Here is an 18,297-nt window from a genome sequence, read left to right as displayed (position 1 = left end):
CAGAGGTGTAGGGAATTCCAACAAGACCTAAATCTCTGCTTTATTGGCCTGGTCAAGGCCTATGATACCATCAGTAGGCCTGGGCTCTGGGTCGTTCTTCGTGCTTTTGGAGTACCTGACCCTCTGCTCACGATTATTAAGGACCTTCATGATGGTGAGCGGGCCCGGGTAAAACTACGTGACCGGGAGTCAGAGCCATTCCCTGTACACCTTGGGGTGCGACAGGGATGTCCTCTGGCTCCCACATTATTTAACATCTATTTTGACCACGTAGTTCGTGAAGCCTTCAATAGCTGTACCGGGGGAATCTCCATATGGTACAGATATAATGGGAGGCTAATCGATGCCCGGGTGCGGTCAAGGGATGGCTCCCTATTGCTCAACCACGTTATGTATGCAGATGATTTGGTAATAGCTGCTCAGTCAGAGGAGGAGTTGGAGACGCTGCTGCTGAGACTGGAGCGTGCCACTAAGAGGTGGGGCCTTACCATCAGCCCCACCAAAACTAAGCACCTGCCTGGGTATTTTGTACCATCGGACACTCCACCCCCACAACTCCCAATCGGTGATGGGACAGTTGTGGAGAGAGTGGAGAGTTTCCCATACCTGGGCAGTGTGCTTATGACTGGCTCCAGTTTAACAGCAGAGGTCTCACTCCGAATCAGTCGAGCGGCAATATCTTTTCATCGGTTGCGTAACGCTGTGTGGAAGCTACCTGGTCTGTCGCTCCGCACTAAGCTTCAGGTCTTCTCGGCCACGGTCATTCCCTCCCTTCTCTACGCTTGCGAAACGTGGACCCCCCTAATGGAACATCTTCGCCGGTTAGAAACATTTAGGCTGGCCTGCCTACGATCCATCCTGGGTTTAACCAGACTGGATTGTGTGAGGAGCTCACAAATCCTTGAAAGATCTGGGCAGGGTCCCATCGGTGAGCTCCTCCGGCAGGCAAGGCTGCGATGGCTGGGTCATGTAGCCCGCATGCCCAGCCACCGCATGCCGAAACAGCTTTTGTTTGGCCGGATTGAGGGGGCTGGGCGGGCGCGGCACGGGCTAGAGAAGAGATGGAGTGATGTGGTACAGGAGGACGTGGAGCTGAGTGGACTTGCCGATGACTGGTACCAGCGGTGTCAAGATCGGCCTCTGTGGAGGAGGCTCGTGAAGGATGCTACTGGGCAGTTGGAGGCAGTCGCCCTCCAACAACAACGGAGGGCGGAGGAGCGACGTTCACAACAACGAGCGGAGCGCCGGGTGGCTAAAGCACAGCAGGTTGGCACAGTAGGGGGCACAGGTGGTGCATCAGCCAGTCATCTCAGTCAGTCGACCCGTGGCACCTGGGTCTGCCCAGTGACCTCCTGCCAGCGGGCGTTCGACACTTCACGTGGCCTCACGGTGCACATAGCCTGGCACAAGCGTCGTGGTGACGTCACCGCCACTTAGTGGCGAATGGCGGTTGTTGTTGTTGTTGTATCGGTGTGTGTCTGTACATTATAGACTGTCAGTGTTCAAATCTATATTGATTAAGTGATGTTAGGACAAAGTGTGTGTGTGTTTGGAAGTAACCTGTACAGAGAACTCGGGTGAGACCCGTTGTTCTTGTGATGCAGGTCAAAGGGTACTTTTGTGTTTCATGAAGCATCTGCCTCTGCAGCAACTCATCGTCTTTGAAATAGGGAGCACGGTCGGATCATTCATCAGTTACAAGGCATACCACTTGAAAGTTACACGTATAGGAGGAGGTACATTCTCTACAACACGAATTGTAGTTTTGTCTTACGTATTGACGTAGATTTTGTCTAACTCGGACTAGAAATTCTCCTTGCTGATTCACGTCTGGATGTTCATACCTCTCGCTTGAAGCAAACCCCACTGCTGTTGTTGAGATGCTGTGCACCAATAATGGTCCAACACATTGACGGCCTACAGGCCAGGAAAGTCACAACATTTACGGCACACGAAGGACGCATTCACGCAAGCGCCCCGTGCTCCGTTTTGAAGTTTTAAAATGAAACATCTTTGAATCGCGTTGTGTTTTGAATTAGATTATTGTTATTTCTTCATTAAAAGTTTATTTCATTTTACATCCGGAAGACTTCGTTGAGAAGGACATTTCGTGTGAATTTTCTCTCGTCGTTAAGTAGATGGCCTTGCCGGGGGTTCGGTTCGATGCGGACTTTCACCTGTTTGGGATTGCGGGATCGAGATAAGGCGACACGGAGCTGCTGGCCGTCTGTAGATCGATTCCAACGTAATCGAGCGTCTGTCCCTGCGCCTCCGTCGTTGGTACAGGGGGTGCGTGTCTCCGTTGTGGAGTTTCTGGATAATGTTTGGAATTGCCACAATTTTGACCGTGACACCAACATGCGTTGTGAATGACACAACATTATGTTTTACATCTGCCGTTTAGCAGACTGCGCATATTTTGGTGAATGTTACTGGGGTAGCCAGGTGTGCCTGTCGGATTTTAACCTGGAACGTCTGCAATGAATAGAGAATGTGCTACCACATTCTTGGTTCTTTCGGTAAAGTCACGTAAATAGAAAATAACAAAAACAAGAAAATTGGAAAATAATAAATTGATGAAAAGATGCCCATTGGTCGACTGAGATGACTGTGCCCCCCACTGTGTACACACACAGTGTACACACACACAGTGCACACACACACACACAGTGCACACACACACAGTGTACACACACACAGTGTACACACACAGTGCACACACACACAGTGTACACACACACAGAGTGTACACAATAATTTCAGTATATTTTTTGGTATACCCCTGTGAGCCATTCGGCTCTTGAATCAAGTGCAACCACAACAAACACAAACCCGAACAAGAAACACATCTTAAAGTGACTACTTTGTGTGACTCTGCAAACAGAAAATTCATGAAAAAAACAGCTAAATGTTCCTGAAAAAAGCACCGTACACCAACGCTGTGTGCTAAAAATCCCAGTGGGATGCAATGTCCACGTTGTTGTTGTTGCTGAGTTCAAGGGAGGGAGCAATGGAAAATGAATCTAAATCAACTTAAACTCCAATCCCGCTCTGTGACGTCACTACTCAGCATCACCTCATCGGTGTGAAACGCCAGAGGGAGGTGTCCCTCGCTAGTGACGTCATGTCACCAAGGTATTCACCCCTCCCCCGTTTACCGCGCTCTTGAACATGACGTCACCTCCGCTTGGGTCACTGCCGATATCGTTCCAGTGCCAATCCTTATTTGGGCAAAGCTACGCCCAGTGACTGGCGGCTCATTAACATAATGTGTTCGTTAAAGCCGTCGCGAGTTTTTTGCGACGGGTTCAGCACCCCACGACATATGGGACGGATAACATTAACATAATTTATTCATTCAATAACTTATTTATTTACGGAGCAGCTCATTGTGGGAGGAGCGTGTCTCGTACCCCGGATGTGACGTCATGTCACCTGCTGCCGCATGACGTCACGAGGTAACAGGAAGCTATCGCTTCCTGCACTGAAATCCGAGGTGAGAAATTTTCATTGCGATTGTGGTTGTTGTGGTGGTGGTAGTGGTGGTTGTTGTTGTTTACCAAGGTAGAGCCTCGCTCTCTCTCGTAGGGATGTCAGTTGAGTAGCAGCGAGCATGGGAATCGATGTCCAGGTTGGAACTTTACAACGCGGGGCCTTGCCACGCGGGGCCTTGCCTCCTGCCCTCGCCTGATTGCATTCACTTTAATTATCTCACTTAAGTTTAATTTGTCTTCACCCGGCTCACCACTTTGTAACTTTGTGTTATTGTAAATATTCACGCAGTTTTTATTTTCTTTTGTTAGCAGGCCAAGCCCGCTTGAGCTGCTATACCGCTCTTGTTATCAGAAGCAACCTGCCCACAACAACACAAGGTGAGGGTTTGTCAACGTGTGTGAATGTTTTGACTTAAAACTTTGGTGACTGCAGGAATTAATATTCTTGGTTCTTTCGGTAAAGTCACGTAGATAGAAAATTAAATGAAAATAAATGAAAAAATGTAAATAAAGCAAAAAAACTCACGTCGTTTTGATCGCAACACAGTGGTCTTTATTTAATGTAATTGTATTATCTGTTATTGTTATTTTCTATCTACGTAACTTTACCGAAAGAAACAAGAATACCTGTGTCAATGTCTATCGGTCAAAGACGCTAAACGGAGATACGCGCAAACTCCAAATATACAGCAGGCGTCAGGGTCGGGATCAAACCCACGACTTCCTGTATACCAGGTGAGGTAGTTAACGTCTCACCACGGAGAGAGACACGCAAACTCCAGTTAGCCTCGGCTATGTTCGTTGATCCTCAATTAATTACTTGGTGGAGTGAGGAAGCATTCATGCCAAGCAGATGAAGGTGGCCAGGCGTGATTCTAGACACGCCACCGCCTGTTTACCCAGTGACAGTGTACAGTTTGTGTTTGCAGTAACATCTATTAGCTCTGTTGAACACGGAGGTTATAGCATTACAATAGTTTACTTTTGTTTTCCTCTGGAACTCTTTATATGAATGGAAACAGGAAGTTAACACAGCACACACATTCAGCTGAAGTCGGAACTGTTCATCCCAGCATTCAAGGACATCTGAGCCTGGATTCACATGTCTAAGTTGCGATTGAACATTAATTTATGCATTTCTGCCTAACACAAATAGTATTGTTTTCACCACCCTTTGCTATGTCAGCTGAATTTAGCTCTCATAAATATTCCTTTTGTAGCCAGACAGCTGAAATTGTGTGCTCGGAGTTTTGGGTGGACATTCATTTTGAAGATACGAGGGCTTCCAGGCATGTTTATGACCGTTTGCCCTCTCATTGTGTGCCATAACAGCCCTGTGATGAATTTGGGACACTTCTTCACTACTTCATGAATATATGAATAAGTATAGACGTGTAAGTCACGTGTTACTGTGTATATATTCATTCCTCTGTGCCTCGATACTGACGTGTAGATGGTGTGGATATTATTTTTTTCTGTCTGCAGCTGACGCTGGTCTGCTGGAGCAAGGCACTCAGCGCAGCTCTGTACGACAAGGCAACAATGCGACCAGCGTGCATACAGCACGGATCGGACTGGAAATTTGACACGGCACCAGAGAACTCGCACGGGAGAGAAACCCTTCAAGTGCACTGTGTGTGGGAAGGCATTTGCATGGGCATCAGTTCTTGAGATCCACCAGAGAACACACACGGGAGAGAAACCCTTCAGGTGCACGGTGTGCGGGAAGGCATTTTCACAGTCATCACATCTGCAAAGACATCAGAGTACACACACAGGAGAGAAACCCTTCAAGTGCACTCTGTGCGGGAAGGCGTTTGCACAGTCCCCACATCTTCTAGTACACCAGAAAACACACACGGGAGAGAAACCCTTCAAGTGCAGTACGTGTGGGAAGGCGTTTGCACATTCATCTCCTCTTGTAGCACACCAGAGAACACACACGGGAGAAAAACCCTTCAAGTGCAGTGTGTGTGGGAAGGCATTTTCACGGTCATCTGTTGTTAAAAGGCACCTGAGAACACACAGAGGAGAGAAACCCTTCAAGTGTAATCTGTGCAGGATGGCGTTTGCACAGCAACAACATCTTCAAGTACACCAGAGAACACACACGGGAGAGAAACCCTTCAAGTGCACTCTGTGCGGGAAGCCGTTTGCACTTTCATCATCATCTTCAAGTACACCAGAGAACACACACGGGAGAGAAACCCTTCAAGTGCAGTGTGTGTGGGAATGCGTTTGCACGTTCATCTGCTCTTAAAAAACACCAGAGAACACACACAGGAGAGAAACCCTTCAGGTACACTCTGTGCGGGATGGCGTTTGCACAGTCATCACATCTTCAAGTACACCAGAGAACGCACAAGCATCAGAAGGTCCACAAGGAGTGGAGTCTGAAATCAGCTTGTGAAAGTCAAAGTGCCACAATAAGCCCATCCCTCATGAAATAAGAACCGAAAGAAAATCCCAGCTTGGAGACTTTTAAAGGTATCGAGGTGAAATATGAAGAGGTGATGGTGAAGAGGGAAGAAGTGATGGTGAAGAGCGAAGAAGTGAAGGTGAAATGTGAAGAAGTGATGGTGAAGAGCGAAGAAGTGAAGGTGAAATATGAAGATGAAGATTCAACTCCAAAATGGGACCTTCACATCGATGGAGGCAACGTGAAGCAGGAGGAGAATTCTGATTGAGGCAGAGCGAGGCAACTCCCAGCAGTTTGTGGAAGTGGAGGTGTGGGTGGACTTCCTCCAAGACAATACAAAGTCAGGTGGAGACCCGGTAGATGTGTAAACTTTGCGTTTTAATAATTGTGTTTTTTTATTTTATTTTGGGCACCGTTATAATATATGCCACAGGACCCGCACGAGCTTAATCCGGCACTGTCCGGGATACCGTTCCAGTGGCCAACCAGGCTGTTGAAAACACCGCGGGTGGAGTTGAGGGTGACGGTGGAGGACGCGAAGGGGGCGATTGATGCCGATGGCCGGCGGGGTGGTCATCCGAGAGGATGCCCAGTGGGGAGATGAAGCAATGAAATCGCTCCACGTGTCAGGCGCTGGGTGGATCACCGCACAGCGGCATCGTGGGAGGTTGCGACGGCACGGGGAGGTCTCTACCCGCTAGTGGATTGACCGTGGCTGATGGTGACGACGACGATGATGGATGTTGCTCACTCAACTCTGCGACTTACAGAACGCCGGAGACGCACGGCGATGTGCGGGGTGTTCAGCGGCACGGTGGAGCCGATGGCCTCCTTGCAGCCGCTGTACAGCTGACGCACGACGTGGAGCAGGGCAGGGAGCACGCTGTCCACTATGTCCTGTCAGCTGCCGCTCAGCTGACCCATAGCCTGCAGTAGGGCAGGGAGCGAGCTGTCCACTATGTCCTCACTGTGGCTACTGCACAGCTGACCCACAGCCTGCAGTAGGGCAGGGAGCACGCTGTCCACAATGGCCTCACTGTGGCTACTGCACAGCTGACCCGCAGCCTGCAGGAGAGGAGTCGGCGCGCTGTCCATGAGCCAGGACATCCCGTGGGGCCAGGCTGGGCCGCCCCTCTCCTGTCCGTCTGCGTGGCCGCTGGTGAACATCGGTCCCCAGGTGGCGACCGCTGCCGGTGGAGAGACGTCCTTCACGAGTCCCGAGTAGTTGTTGATCGTGGTGGTGGTGGTGGTGGCGTTGGACCCCACGCTGAGATCCTCCGAGGAGTTCCACCACCGGCTGCGTGAGCAGCAGAACCACAGTGAGCACAGCCATGAAGATTGCCACGCTGGTGGTGGTGGTGGTGGCGAAGTTCTCCGCAGACCTCGAAGTGGAGGAGCGGCGTGGGGCGAGGTGGTTGCCTCTCCCGGAGCCGACTCCACTCTGGTCGCTCCAATGGATACACCTTAGTCACAGGCCTTTAATGACAAGAATGTGAAGTTGAACACTCAGTTCCTAGGTTAAACCTGCATGGTGAGAGTGGCCAGTCTTTGTGGACCTGTGGGTTGGGTAGATCTCTAACCAGGAGCGAGAGCCAATAAGCTCCCAAGCATTCACTCGGTTTTAATCATTCCATTCTAGATTTGAAGCTTTCGTGACTGCAAGGATCCATACTCTTTGGTTCTATTCGGTAAAGTCACGTAGGTAAAAAGATAAAATAACAAAAATCACGACGTTTCAGCCACAACACAAGTGGCCTTCATCATGACAGCACGGTCCCTTCACCTGATGAAGGCCACTTGTGTTGTGGCCGAAACGTCGTGATTTTTGTTATTTAATTATTCCACTTATATGGTGCTTGCTTTATCGCCTCTGGCAATTCGGACTTTTGTATCTCGTCTCAGACACACGAAGAGCATCCCCAAGTAGCAGCTGCCCCTGTGTGGCACAAGGTGGTGGCCCTGCACCGGCCTGCATGTGGACAAGAGCCTGTCAGTAGGGGGCGATGGTTGATGTGGCATCTTAGTTGTGGAGTTTGTAGGCAATGTTTCGAATTTGATAAATTTTGACCCAGACGCCAGCATGCAATGGCCTACTCGTTTTGAATGACGCAACAATAGTACGTTGTACATACACTGTTAAGCAGACAGTGCGTATTTTTTAAAATATCTTCTTGTTAATGCGATGTAACCTGATGCAGTATATTTCAGTGCAGTAATTCAATTTAGAATGAATACTTGTCTGATTGTGTGCATACATGTAAAATTTTGTCTATAAGGGTCAAACATTGAATAAGTGATGTTAGGACAAAGTGTGTGTGTGTGTGTTTGGAAGTAACCTGTACAGAGAACTCAGGTGAGACTCATTGTTCTTGTGATACAGGTCAAAGGGTATTTTTGTGTTTTCAGGAAGCATCTCCCTCTGCAGCAATTCATCGTCTTTGAAATAAGGAGCATACTCGGATCATTAATCAGTTACGTGGCACACCACTCAAAGGTTACACATAGAGGAGGTTCATTCTCTGCAACACGAATTGTAGTTTTGTATTACGTGTTGACGTAGATTTTCTCGAACTAGGACATGAAATGCTCCTTGCTGATTCACGTCTGGATGTTCACGACCAAGAGTTGAAGCAAGCCTGACCACCTGCGGCGCCCCTCACAACCATTTGCGGCCTTGGGCCAGGAAAGTCACGAAAAAAATTGCACGCGAACGACGCCTCCACGCAAGCTCCCGATGCTCCGTCTTGAAGTTTGAAAATGAAACAGCTTTTAATTGTATTATGTTTTGAATTATATAGTTGTATTTCTTCATTAAAAGCTTATTCATTGAAAACGACATTTTGTGTGAGTTTTCTCTCATCGTTAAGTAGACGATGGCCTTGCCGGGGGTTTGGTTCGATGCGGACTATCACCTGGTAGGGATCGCGGGATCGAGATAAGGCGACACGGAGCTGCTGGCCGTCTGCAGATCGATTCCAACGTAATCGAGCATCTGTCCCTGCGCCTCCGTCGTTGGTACAGGGGGTGCGTGTCTCCGTTGTGGAGTTTCTGGATAGTGTTACTGGAATTGACACAATTTTGACCGTGACACCAACATACACAGTGGTTTGTTTTACATCTGCCGTTTAGCAGACTGCGCATGTTGTGGTGAATGTTACTGGGGTAGCCAGGTGTGCCTGTCGGATTTTAACCTTGAACCTCTGCAATAAATAGAGAATGTGCTACCACATTCTTGGTTCTTTCGGTAAAGTCACGTAGATAGAAAACAAGAAAATTGGAAAATAATAAATTGATGAAAAGATGCCCATTGGTCGACTGAGATGACTGTGCCCCCCACAGTGTACACACACACAGTGTATATACAACACAGTGCACAGACACACACAGTGCACACACACAGTGCACACACACACAGTGCACACACAGTGTGTGTACACACACTGTACACACACTGTACATTCACAGTGTACACGTACACACAGTGTGTACGTGTACACACACACAGTGCACACACAGCGTGTACGTACACAGTGTGTACACACAGTGTACACAATAGTTTCAGTTTATATATTTTGGTATACCCCTGTGAGCCATTCGGCTCTTGAATCAAGTGCAACCACAACAAACACAAAAACGAACAAGAAACACATCTTAAAGTGACTACTTTGTGTGACTGCAAACAGAAAATCCATGAATTAAAAACAGCAAAATATTCCTGAAAAAAGCACCGTACACCAACGCTGTGTGCTAAAAAAATCCCAGTGGGATGCAATGTCCACGTTGTTGTTGTTGCTGAGTTCAAGGGAGGGAGCAATGGAAAATGAATCTAAATCAACTTAAACTCCAATCCCGCTCTGTGACGTCACCACTCAGCATCACCTCATCGGCGTGAAACGCCAGGGGGAGGTGTACCTCGCCAGTGACGTCATGTCACCAAGGTATTCACCCCACCCCGTCTACCGCGCCCTTGAGCATGACGTCACCTCTGCCTGGGTCAACTTCCGTTATCTGTTCAAGTACAATCCTTATTTGGGCAAAGCTACGCCCGGTGACTGGCGGCTCATTAACATAATGTATTCGTGAAGGCCGTCGCGAGTTTATTGCGACGGGTTTCAGCACCCACGCCCCATCCCTCCACGTATGGGCCGGACTCATTAACATAATTTATTTAAATTAAGACCCGCTCGTTGCGGGAGGGGAGTGTCTTGTACCACTCAAGTGACGTCACCTCCTGCTGCCGCGTGACGTCACGAGGTAACAGGAATCTGCCGCTCCGCACGTGAACTGAAATCCGAGGTGAGAAATTCTCATCGCGGTTGTGGTGGTGGTGGTGGTTGTGGTGGTTGTTGTTTACCAAGGTAGAGCCTCGCTCTCTCTCGCTCGTAGGGATGTCACTTGAGTAGCAGTGAGCATGGGAATCGATGTCCAGGTTGGAACTTTACAGCGCGGGGCCTAGCCACGCGGGGCCTTGCCTCCTGCCCTCGCCTGATTGCGTTTACTTTAATTATCTCGCTTAAGTTTAATTTGTCTTCACCCGGCTCGCCACTTTGTAACTTTGTTTTTATTGTAAATATTCACGCAGTTTTTATTTTTTTTCACCAGGCCAAGCCCGCTTGAGCTGCTATACCGCTCTTGTTATCAGAAGCAACCTGCCCACAACAACACAAGGTGAGGCTTTGTCAACAGCGTGGTGGTGTTCACTCTAGACGCGTGGTGGTGTTCACTCTAGACATGTGGTGGTGTTCACTCTAGACGCGTGGCGGTGTTCACTCTAGACGCGTGGCGGTGTTCACTCTAGACGCGTGGCGGTGTTCACTCTAGACTCGGGGTGGTGTTCACCCTAGACGCGTGGCGGTGTTCACTCTAGACACGTGGCGGTGTTCACTCTAGACACTTGGTGGTGTTCACTCTAGACGCTTGGTGGTGTTCACTCTAGATGTGTAGTGGTGTTCACTCTAGACACGTGGCGGTGTTCACTCTAGACGCGTGGCGGTGTTCATTCTCTACGCGTAGAGGGGAGACCGGGGGATCGGGAAGGAAATCTACACGACCACGGGGAGAGAGACACGCAGCCTCGGCTGTGTTGATTGATCCTCAATTAACTACTTGGTGGAGTGAGGAAGCATTAATACTGAGCAGGTGAAGGTGGCCAGGCGTGGGTCTGGACACACCACCACCTGTGAACCATGCCAGTGTGTGACAGTGGTGGAACCAGTGGGGGTGGAGTTGCACGTGCCCCCCCAACGATCCGATCGAAATCCCTAATTTTGATAGGATCATTGGGGTTTATTAGTAACGAGCTTCACTACCAGGCTTCGCCCAGGACTTGGATTATTGTCTTTGATTAACTTCACATTCCCTTCTATTTCACTGAAAAACCCTGGAAAAAATTGATGCTTGCAAGAAAGAAAAAGCCGAAACAAATCAACTTACCTAAATCGGATGTTTTCACTCAAGGAAATTCAACCTTACCCCACTTCTACGTAAGGTCGATTTCGGCGACTCGGGAAGGGAATAATGACGTGGCGAGCTGAAAATAGTCACGTTCACTTAGAAATTCCAGACAGCGTAAGCTGTGCAAATTTTCACGACGCCAGAGCTCAGCGTTGGAGAGGTTTTTGCTGCTTCGCACAAACAAACAGATGGAATGTTCTGCTTCATATTTAAGATAGCAGTTCTACCCGTTCTTCGCACGGAGGATATGTATTGAACTCGGAGAATCCAATGGCTTCATCGGCCAGGAGCGAAGCGCCACCTAAAATCTCCCGGCACGCTGTTAACAGCTCTAAGCATTGCAGAGCGCTTAACTCAGAGGTGTTGCGGGTTGACGCCAGACACTTCATGGTCATTCCCCCCCCCAAAGAAAATACAAAAGACTATTTTTATATTTTGTTGCATTGTGTACAGTATGGAACATACCCACATGCCAAATTTCAAGTATGTGGCACGTTGGGAAGTATGCTAAACATTTCGAACAGACACACATATCCACACATTTCCCTTTCATATATATAGATAAATCAGCATTTTGCGTCCCCCACTGCCACCGTGTGGCATATTATTACGTGCCAGGGACTCTATGAGAGGACAACAGTCCATAATTGGCAATAAGTAACGGCAAAGCAGTTGTGAGTCACAGAATTTTGCGCAGTTGCGTATACAGTACACGACTTCCCTGAAGGCAAACACCTTCAGTGAGCGCAATGCCGATCACACGCGTCGAATAAAAAGCAAGGGACAAGTCATTACGTACTAACAACTCCTTATTAACAACTCCTTACTTACTAACAACTCCTTACATACTAACAGCCCCTTACTAACGACTCCTTACTAACAACTCCTTACTTACTAACAACTACTTACTAACAACTCCTTACTTACTAACAACTCCTATCATTTTTCATTGCTGGAGGGGTTGCCCCCCCTACCTGAAAATCCTGGCTCCGCCTCTGAGTGTGTGACATTGTCAAGTTTGTGTTTGCAGTAAAGTCTATTAACTCTATTGAGCACGGAGGTTATATCAAAACAGTAGTTTAGTTTTGTTTTCCTCTGCAGCTCTTTGTAAGAATGGAGTCAGGAAGTTAACACAGCACACACGTGCAGCTGAAGTCAGCATTCAAGGACATCTGTGCCTGGCTTCACACCTCTAAGTTGCGATTGAACATTAATTTATGCATTTCTGCATAACACAAACAGTATTATTTAAACACCCTTTGCTATGTCAGCTGAATTTAGCTTTCAAAAATATTCCTTTTGTAGCCAGACAGCTGAAATTGTGTGCTCGGAGTTTTTGGTGAACATTCATTTTGAAGATACGAGGGCTTCCAGGCATGTTTATAACCATTTGCCCTCTCATTGTGTGCCATAACAGCCCGTGTGATGAATTTGGGACACTTTTCCACTATATCATTAATATATGAATAAGTATAGACGTGTTAGTCACGTGTGACTGTATATATGCATTCCTCTGTGCATCGATACTGACGTGTAGATGGTGTGGATATTATTTTTTTCTGTCTGCCGCTGACGCTTCCTCTGACGCTTCCTCTGCAGAATTGGTCTGATGGAGCAAAGGCGCTCAGCGCAGCTCGGTATGACAAGTCAACAATGCGACCAGTGTGCATACAGCACGGATCGTACTGGAGATTTGACACGGCACCAGAGAACTCACACAGGAGAGAAACCCTTCAAGTGCAAAGTGTGTGGGAAGGCGTTTGCACATTCATCTAATCTTGTAGAACACCAGAGAACACACACAGGAGAGAAACCCTTCAAGTGCAGTGTGTGTGGGAAGGCATTTGCACATTCATCTGCTCTTGTAGCACACCAGAGAACACACACGGGAGAGAAACCCTTCAAGTGCAGTGTGTGTGGGAAGGCGTTTGCACATTCATCTACTCTTGTAGAACACCAGAAAACACACACGGGAGAGAACCCCTTCAAGTGCAGTGTGTGTGGGAAGGCGTTTGCACAGTCATCTGTTCTTAAAAAACACCAGAGAACATACACGGGAGAGAAACCCTTCAAGTGCAGTGTGTGTGGGAAGGCGTTTGCACAGTCATCTCCTCTTGTAACACACCAGAGAACACACACGGGAGAGAAACCCTTCAAGTGCAGTGTGTGCGTGAAGGCGTTTGCAAAGTCATCTGCTCTTGTAGAACACCAGAGAACACACATGGGAGAGAAACCCTTCAAGTGCACTCCGTGCGGGATAGCGTTTGCACAGCAACCACATCTTCAAGTACACCAGAGAACACAGAAGCATCAGAAGATCTGCAAGGGCTGGAGTCTGAAATCAGCTTGTGAAAGTCAAAGTGCCACAATAAGCCCATCCCTCATGAAACAAGAACCGGAAGAAAATCCCAGCTTGGACACTTTTAAAGTTATCGAGGTGAAATATGAAAGATGTGATGGTGAAGAGGGAAGAAGTGATGGTGAAGAGGGAAGAGGTGATGGTGAAGAGGGAAGAAGTGAAGGTGAAATGTGAAGATGAAGATTCAACTCCAAAATGGGATCTTCACATCGATGGAGGCAATGTGAAGCAGGAGGAGAATTCTGACTGTGAGGCAGAGCGAGGCAACTCCCAGCAGTTTGTGGAAATGGAGGTGTGGGTGGACTTCTTCCGAGACAATACAAAGTCAAGTGGAGACCCGGTAGATGTGTAAGCTTGAGACAATGTCGCTACAATAGATGCACCTTTGTCACAGGCCTTTAATGACAAGAATGTGAAGTTGAACACTCAATTCCTAGGTTCAACCTGCAGAGTAAGAGCGGCCAGTCTTTGTGGACCTGTGGGTTGGGTCAATCTCTCACCAGGAGCGAGAGCCAATAAGCTCCCAAGCATTCACGATGTTCTAATGATAATTGCTTTTACATGGTGCTTGCTTAATCGCCTCGGCAACTCGGAGTTTTGTATCTCGTCTGAAACGCTCGAAGAGCATCCCCAAGTAGCAGTTGCCCCTGTGTGGCACAAGGTGGTGGCCCTGCACCGGCCTGCATGTGAACAAGAGCCTGTCAGTAGGGGGCGATGATTGATGCGTCATCTCGGTTGTGTAGTTTGTAGGCAATCTTGATTCGAAGCTTTCGCGACTGCAGGAATCCACACTCTCTAGTTATTTCGGTGAAGTCATCACGTGGGTAGAAACATAACAGACCACGGCGTTTAGATCACAACACAAGCAATCGTCATCAGGTGGGACAACCACAGCAGCAAGAAGACGCTGAAGTAGGCACCTACTTCAGCGTCTTCTTCCTGCTGAAGTAGGCACCTATTTCAGCGTCTTCTTCCTGCTGTGGTTGTCCCACCTGATGACGATTGCTTGTGTTGCCATCGAAACGCCTTGATTTATTATTTGTAGCGTAATGTTTAGAATTTGTTACATTTTTACCCAGACGCCAGCATGCAACGGCCTACTCGTTTTGAATGACGCAACAATAGTATGTTGTACATACACTGTTAAGCAGACGGTGCGTATTTGTAAAATAACTTTTTGTTAATATGATTTAACGTGACGCAGTCAATTTCGCTGCAGTAATCAATGTTGTTAATATGCCCGTCAATGATTTAGAATGAATACTTGTCTGATTGTGCGCGTACATGTAACATTTTGTCTGAGGGTCACACATTGAATAAGTGATGTTAGGAGAAAGTGTGTGTGTGTGTTTTGGAAGTAACCTGGACAGAAAACTCGGGTGAGACCCGTTGTTCTTGTGATACAGGTCAAAGGGTACTTTTGTGTTTCACGAAGCGTCTGCCTCTGGAGCAACTCATTGTCTTTGAAATAGGGAGCACGCTCGGATCATTCATCATTTACAAGGCATACCACTTGAAAGTTACACGTATAGGAGGAGGTACATTCTCTACAACACGAATTATAATTTTGTCTTGCGTGTTGACGTAGATTTTGTCTAACTGGGACTAGAAATGCTCCTTGCTGATTCACGTCTGGATGTTCGTTACCATCGGTTGAAGCAAACCCCACTGCTGTTGTTGAGACGCTGTACACCAATAAGGGTCCAACACGTTGACGGCCTTCAGGCCAGGAAAGTCACAACATTTTCACACGAAGGACGCATTCACGCAAGTACCCCATGCTCCGTTTTGAAGTTTTAAAATGAAACATCTTTGAATTGTGTTGTGTTTTGAATTAGATTATTTTATTTCTTCATTAAAAGCTTGTATCAATTTACATCTGGAAGACTTCATTGAAAAGGACATTTCGTGTGAATTTTCTCTCAACGTTAAGTAGATGGCCTTGCCGGGGGTTCGGTTCGATGTGGACTTTCACCTGTTTGGGATCGCGGGATTGAGATAAGGCGACACTGAGCTGACCGTGCGAGAAGACTGCCGTCTGCAGATCGATTCCAACGTAATCGAACGTCTGTCCCTGCGCCTCCGTCGTCCATGCAGGGGGTGCTTCGGTTTGCAGCGCCCCCTGCATGAAAACAACGGAAAGTGCAGCGCTCATCACAGATGAAAGTTGTGCGCTTATATTTAAAATGTTATTCTTTTATAAGGTGATGTTGAAATCGAAAAGTGTTTGGCCAGTTGATGATTTCAATCAGATTGATTCATTTATTATGAACCACATCCGAGCTTTTGTGGTCCTGTTGAGCTAAAGTTGGAAAAAGTCCGTGACTATAACTTCGCTCAATATTGTAAACGTGTTTCTGTTATTTAGTTATTGTTTAATACCAACTACTTCAGATAATGGGTTTCAAGATGTACTTGAATGGCACGTTCGTTGTTCCGGTGTTTAATGGCTTGGACGTCATGGCAAATGGCTTCCATCGATGTGGAAATCAATGGTGGATGATAATTTGATATTTCGGTGTTAATTTGGAGTAGATTGTTTAACTGTTGCATACCGGGTGGTGAAATGCTTTGCCGAGTACCTGAACTGTTTGACCAAGTGAATTCATGAAGAGTTCGATACGAGTTTGAGCGTTAATATTCTTGCGGAACAACAAAGGTCGGATATTTTAAAGATTCCTGATCGTACGTTTATTGCGACAATGTTCAAGGGGAACACGTGTGTAGGTGAGTTCCGGGTGAAGTCTCCCCTTACCTGCCAACCATGGTGGCTGTCCGCTGATCACTCTCGCTTCGTCACAGCTACGAGCTGTAGGGACAGGATTCTCCACCCTGGCGCTGTTTTAATTCACAGCACCAAGAGCGGAGAGCCTCATCCCTGCAGTTCCCTCCTGTCGTGCCGCATCATTTACCGCGTAACGAGGCAACGTTTTCATGAGCAGTGCGTTCCACTACACACCCACACGAGCGAACCATGTGCAACAGTGTGCGTACATACAGACACGAACAAACACGCGGACACACATACACACACGAGCGCTTACTTGCAGACATGGACGAGTGGAGATGCACGCACGAGTGTGGTCACCACCTGGCTAGCTACACTAGTCACGTGATAACTAGTATACTAAACGATACACTACACTATACACTCCACTATACACTACTATACACTACACCAGGGGTGTCCAAAGTTTTTTTAGTGAGGGCCAAATACAGAAAAATAAACAAAAGGCCGGGCCACACACTTGAGGTGACATTAACACATGAATACTGTGTGTATTTCTAACTCACCTATAATGTGAAGAACATTGCACTCAGTGGGAGCAGTGATGCTGTCCTTTGGATTGAAGGATGGCTGACATGTCAGGAGAAAGTTTGGTGGTTGAGACACGAAGGACTTCACAGAGATGGCTGTCAGTCATTCTGGTTCTCAGTCTGCTTTTGTTCTGATTTAACAGAGAAAATGTTCGTTCACATATGTATGTTGAGCCGAACAGGCTCATCATTCTTTTTGCGTGGCGTCTCATCAGAGGAAACTTGGCATTATCCAAACTCTGATAGAAGTCAGGGAGGGAGAGAAGCTGATGTTGACTCTTCAGAGAATCATCACATTGCATTTCAATCAGTTCTAACTGCAGACACTCTTCCACTTCTGCATCCACCAGGAAGGGGGTCGAGAACAGCTTGATTTGTTTTTCAATGACAGAAAAATCTTGGAAACGCTGGTTGAATTCTGTCACGAGAGATACAATCACAGACACATATTTCTCCTGTTTAGCAGAATGGTCGGCCTTTGGAAAAGCATACTTGATTTCAAATAGCGCAGGGAAGTGTGCAGCATTAAAGCTTCGTAGTTGTGTCTCAAACAGGCGGAGCTTTGCACAGAAGGCTTTCATGTGCGCATACAGGTGTGGCACCAGCTGTTCTTTGCCTTGTAGGTTCTTGTTCAGTGTATTCAGATGATGAGTAAGATCAACTAAAAATGCCAGGTCTGCCAGCCACAGAGTGTCACTCAGTTCATGAAGAGGTCGGCCCTTCTCTTTCAAAAACTGGTCGATTTCTGATCTCAGCGAGTAAAACCGCTGCAGCACAGAGCCGCGGCTGAGCCAGCGCACATCAGAGTGGTAGGGTACATCCCCATATTCAGCATCCACATCAGATAGGAAAGCTTGAAATTCTCTGTGGTACAGTCCTCTAGCTCGAATTATGTTGACAGTTTTTACAACAGTGTTCATCACATCGCCCAGCTGGACAGTCTTGGCACACAGTGCTTCTTGGTGGATTATACAGTGCATCCTAAAAGCCTCACCTCCGCTCTCTTTTACCTTGGCGCACACCATCGATGCCATTCCTTTGCGCTCGCCCGTCATGGCCGGAGCTCCATCCGTTGTTACTCCACAGAGCTTGTCCCATTTAAGCCCCATCTTTTCAACTGCCTCTGACACAGCTTCAAAAATATCTCTACCCGTCGTTGTGCCTTTTAGGCTCATCATATCAAGCAGTTCCTCCATACAGCAAAAATTATCATCTACTCCCCACAAAAAAATTAACAGCTGCGCGGTGTCTGT

The 18,297-nt window shown here is 47.5% G+C and overlaps 1 long non-coding RNA gene across 1 annotated transcript; it reads left to right on the top strand.

The window, feature by feature from the left end:
* Positions 1–3,801: 3,801 nt before the first annotated feature.
* On the top strand, positions 3,802–8,746 carry LOC142921816 (uncharacterized). The gene is made up of 2 exons (XR_012939669.1): positions 3,802–3,872; positions 4,980–8,746. It is a non-coding gene; the product is annotated as an uncharacterized LOC142921816 (long non-coding RNA).
* The last annotated feature ends 9,551 nt before the right edge of the window (positions 8,747–18,297 follow it).

Source organism: Petromyzon marinus, unplaced genomic scaffold, assembly GCF_048934315.1.
Source record: "Petromyzon marinus isolate PM22_M1 ecotype Great Lakes invasive population unplaced genomic scaffold, UKy_Petmar_22M1.pri1.0 PM_G_Scaffold_9, whole genome shotgun sequence".
Taxonomy (NCBI): Eukaryota; Metazoa; Chordata; class Hyperoartia; order Petromyzontiformes; family Petromyzontidae; genus Petromyzon; species Petromyzon marinus.
The sequence above is the reverse complement of the archived record's forward strand: the minus strand, read 5'-3'. Positions and strand labels throughout refer to the sequence as shown.